Genomic DNA, 5,290 nt, shown 5'->3' with positions numbered 1-5,290 from the left:
TCCTTTCCCCACTTTATGCTTTTGTTTGCTTTGGTCAGAGATCAGTTGGCTGTATTTGGCTTTATTTCTGGGTTCTCTGTTCTGTTCCATTGGTCTATGTGCATGTTTTTATACCAGTTCCATGCTGTTTTGCTAACTATAGACTTGTAATATAGTTGGAGGTTAGGTAATGTGATGTCTCCAGATTTGCTCTTTTTGCTTAGTCTTGGTTTGGCTATGCGGGCTCTTTTTTTGTTCCATATACATTTTAGAATTTTTCTTTTATAGTTCTGTGAAAAACGATGATGGTATTTTGATGAGAATTGCATTAAATTTATAGATTGCTTTTGACAGTATGGTCGTTTTCACAATATTGATTCTACCCATCCATGAGCATAGGATGTGTTTCCATTTGTTTGTGTCATCTATGATTTCTTTTAGCAGTGTTTTGTAGATTTGCTTGTAGGGATCTTTCACCTCTTTGGTTAGGTATGTTCCTAACTATTTTATTTTATTTTTTGCAGCTGTTGTAAAAGAGGTTGAATTCTTGATTTGATTCTCAGCCTGATTGCTGTTGGTGTATAGCAGTGCTACTGATTTGTGTATATTGATTTTGTATCCTGAAACTTTACTGAAGAATTTGTTTCTTAATTGAGAATCTGTTTCTTAAAACTTGTGCAAGAACTATATCATACAGCAAAGTAGAAACTTTTCTGGTGTTTAAAACAAAGTAAATCTGCAATAAGGTGAATACACTTAACACTACTGAACTGTACACTTAGAAATGGGAAAGATAGTAAATTTTATGTTATGTGTCTTTTAACCACAATTTTAAAAACTAGTGTGAGTCTAGTACACAGAATTGGTTTCATTCATGAGTAGGAAGTGAAAGAAGCAAATAGGAGAGAAACCATCCAGTGATCAGCAGGAAACTACTCCTGCCCCTCTACTGGAGGGACCGAGGGAGGGGATCATGTTTCTGTACCTTCAAATCAAGGTCATCCTCTGGGAGATGGGACCTGGTGGGCCTGTCATATGGGTTCTGAAGCTGAGGAGGAGGTGCCAGAGAAAGCAGAGAGAGGCTCTTCCTCCCTCCTACCCTCCAATCTTGTGTCAGTGCCTTCCATTGGCAGAGCTGGCCAAGAGCCCATACAAAAGCAGAGCAGGAGAAGGGCAATGAGTCACTTGACCTGTATGTTAATCTCTTTGTAGATAGATATAAATGCACAGAAGTAGTCTCCAACAACAAACTTGTAAAAAATAATACATATAATATTCACTAACAATAGTATATTACTAGCCACTGCAGAGAAAACCTATAGTCCCTGCCCACAAGAAAATTGTCATTTGGGTTAGGGGTTGAGGGAAGAAACAGAGTTATGAAAAAATATAACACAAATAGGTTTTTGAGGTATATACAGCACTGAAAGAGCACAGTGAAGAGAACTGTGCTCTCTTAGGGGTTAGGGGTCATCAATGAACACATCATGGAGTGAGTAAATTCTGACTGGGCTTTAAGGCCTGAATAAGAAGTTTCCAGGCAGAAAAGGGGAGAAGATATATTCCAGGCAAAGGAATCATCGTGATCGTGTGCAACTAAACAGTTGCATAAAGATTGAACTGAGTTATTATTGACTAGTTATTCTAAGTATGAGGTTCTATCTTTGATTAAATACATTGTATTAATTTGATCAGATTTCTTTTTTGATTTTGGAATTATCTTTTGTTCTCAAGTCTCAGACATTTTCAGAGGTCCTTAAAAATCCAATGGACTATAGCACTACGCCTGTGGTGTCTAATGGTTAAAACAGCCCTATCTGGCCCCAGAGAGAAGAAGCTATAACCATGTCAGCAGGCTGTTCCATTCTTCTGTGCCAGGACATGTGGCAGCCCAGTACCTAAAAGGGCATACAAAAGGCCATCTTCCTGCCTCTGCTGATCTTCCACAGACTCCTCTGTAGCCCATCTCAGGCCCTTTTCAGGCTGCACACATAAAGCAGAGGCCCCAGGAACTATGCCTTTTATTCTGGAAGACAGGATGCTCAGTAACCAAAAATGACTGCTAAGCAGTCAACTGATCCCATGCATGACCCACTTCACTTCTCCATCTGCACATTGGAAAGCTCCAGGCAACTGCTGGTGATATCAGGGGTAAAGCAGGGAGCAAAGGGTCCTAGCCCTTCCATTTACAAGTTGACACATGCACATGCTCCCAAAGAATGTTTTATCCAATCTGTGTGTTATAGACTGAATCATGTCACCTACAAATGTATATGTTAAAGTCTTAACCTATAAAGTGACTATATTTGAAGATAGGGCCTATAAGGAAGTAATAAAGGTTAAGTCATAATGGTGGGGCCTTAATGTGATAAACTGGTTTCCTTATAAGAAGAGGAAGAGACATCAGATCTCTAAACCCCTTCCCTATACCGGCATAAAGAAGACGCCATATAAGGGCACAGTGAGAAGGTGGCCAATTACAAGCCAAGAAACAAACCCTTGCCAGAAATCAACCCTGACAGCAGTACTGCCCAGTCAGCGTTGGTTGTTATGGCAGCCTGAGCTGACTAATACACTGTTCTTTAGATGTAAGTGTGCATTCCAAAGGACATATAAAGTCCAAAGGGTGTTAGGGAATTGGAAGTCAGATCTGTAAGCCTTGCAACCTATTATAGTCTCTCTAGTTTCTAGGGGTGATCATGAGACAGGAAATAGAAAAAATAAAACAAAAAAGATAAATTACTGTAAAAGAAAATCACAAAACTCATAGGAATCAAATGCTAAAAAAAGAGTACAGTGAACAATTAGGAAAAAATTCACCTAAAAATTAATTCTATAAAACAATCTTACAAGCTATTTATAATAATGCTTAAAATATTCAAAGAGCTAAATTTAAAAAGAATCCATAATAAAACATAAAACTGTGAAACAGCAACAACAAAGAAGAAATGAAGCAATAAGTGAAGATGAGAAAAGATTAAATTAGAATATTGGAAATAAAAAAATGTGATAATTGAACATTTAAAAACCCAGTAGATAAGATAAACTTTAGGCTGGTCACAATCACAGATGGAATTAATGGATTAGAATGTAGTATTGAAGAATTCATCAGGATGCAACATAGAGATTGAAGATAATTTTTTTTAAAACCTGAAAGCACATTTAGGAGACAAAATAGATAAATTAAGAAACTGTAACAGATATCTAAATAGGGTTTCCAGAAGAAGAAAGGAATAACAAAGAGCCATCTTTGAAAATAAAATAGCTGAGGATATTCCTGAATTGAAGAAAGACATGGTTTTGATTGAAAGTGTACCCTGAGATACAAATAGGATAAATAAAAGTTAAGCCAACACTGAGACACATTATAGTGAAACTAAAAAATACCAAGGATGAAGCCACAAATGCTCCTACAAGTGACCAGAAAGAGAAGACACTTTATCTACAAGGAGAAACCAGTAAGACTGACAGCAGACTTCTCATCAGCAACAATATATGCCAGAAGACAGCAGATTAGTTTCCTGAAAGCACAGGGAGGAATTAACAGTCAACTTAATATTTTACAGTCATTTAAACTATTATTCAAGAGTGAGAGAAAAATAATAAAATTGTTAGAAACTGCATCTGAAAGAGTTTTACCATTCTCAGAAATAAATCATTACTTTTTTTTTTGAGACAGGATCTCACTGTCATTCAGGCTAGAGTGCAGTAGCATGATCTATAGCTCACTGCAGCCCTGATCTCCCAGGCTCAAGTGATCCTCCCACCTCAGCCTCCCCAGTAGCTGGGACTACAAGCAAGTACCACCAGGCCTAGCTAACTTTTTTGATTTTTTAGTAGATATGAGGTCTTGCTATATTGCCCAGGCTGGTCTCAAACTCCCGAGCTCAAGCAATCCTACCTCCTCAGCTTCCCAAAGTGCTGAGATTACAGGCATGAACCAAAGTACCCTGCTTAAAAAACAAAAACAAAAACAAACTTTTTTAAGATGAAAGCCAGCTCAGAGAAAAGGCTGAATTACAGTAAACAATTGTGTACCTACAAATAAATAAGTCTATTTTAGAATTTTTAAAAAATTTATTTTCTTATTTCAATAAGTTTTTGGGGGAACAGGTGGTATTTGGTTACATTAATAAGTTATTTAGTGGTGGTTTCTGAGATGTTGGTGCACCCACCACCCAAGCAGTGCACACAGTATCCAATGTGTAGTCTTTTTCTTTTTTCAATTTTATAACTTTATTTGATGTATTTGATGATCAGCGATTAGTTCTCATCCACACTGACAGTCTGTAGATTTTTGAAAGTGGTAACAGGTACATAGGTAACCAAAGTATAGAGCTTATTTGGTGAATCTTCATCCTCACTACGTTTTCTGGACAGCCGCACATGGATTTGATGTGGGACATTCCTTATTCCTTTGGCCCAGACAGCTTTGTTGAGCCTGGTATCAATACACACACCTGGAGTTCCCATCTCCTTCATGGCAAATTTCCAAATCTCTTTGAGTGCCCAAGGGGCACGCTTCTTGAAGCCCGCTCCATGGATGCGCTTGTGAATGCTGTTGGTGTATCCTCGGGTCACCGCCTCGTTGATGGCAGAACGGCCCTTTTTCTTCTCACCACCCTTCTTTGCGGGAGCCATTCTGCCGGGTCCAAGTTGGAAAAGCCCAGTGTGTAGTCTTTTTATCCCCTGCCATCCCCCACCCTTTCCCCTGAGTCTCCAAAGTCCAAAGTATATGTACCATTCTTTGCCTTTGTGTCTCATGGCTTCGCTCCCACACATGAGTGAGAACATACGATGTTTGCTTTTCCATTCCTAAGTTATTTCACCTAGAATAGTAGTCTCCAATTCCATCCAGATTGCTGTGAATGTCATTATTTCATTCCTTTTTATGGCTGAGTAGTATTCCATGTTACATATATACCACATTTTCTTTATCCACTCATTGATTGATGGGCATTTGGGCTGGTTCCACATTTTTGCAATTGCAAATTTGTATGTCCACAATTGTTTCTTGTAGCTCTTTATTTCTTTTTTTGCACACAATTTATTACCACTGAGATGGTTCTTTCATAACAAGATGGTTCTTTCTTTTAAAAAGTTGGTAAATTTAACAATTTGTTTAAAAATAATTAAAATTTTTGTGTGTGTTGAAAATTTGAGGGTTAAAAAAGGATAAATAACCAGATGGGGAAAGGGGGTAGTCATTGTTTAGTTAAAATGTGCTAAGTCCTTTTCATGTTCTAGAGGAGGATAGAAATAATGAACAAATTTAGACTTTGTGAGAAAATTCATGGCTAAATGTTTATGT

The 5,290-nt window shown here is 37.8% G+C and overlaps 1 pseudogene; it reads right to left on the bottom strand.

The window, feature by feature from the left end:
* Positions 1-4,242: 4,242 nt before the first annotated feature.
* LOC105525611 lies at positions 4,243-4,620 on the bottom strand (annotated as a pseudogene).
* Between the last annotated feature and the right edge of the window lie 670 nt (positions 4,621-5,290).

Source organism: Colobus angolensis, unplaced genomic scaffold (genome assembly GCF_000951035.1).
Source record: "Colobus angolensis palliatus isolate OR3802 unplaced genomic scaffold, Cang.pa_1.0 Scaffold546, whole genome shotgun sequence".
NCBI classification, from domain to species: Eukaryota; Metazoa; Chordata; class Mammalia; order Primates; family Cercopithecidae; genus Colobus; species Colobus angolensis.
This window is presented reverse-complemented; position numbering and strand designations above follow the sequence as displayed.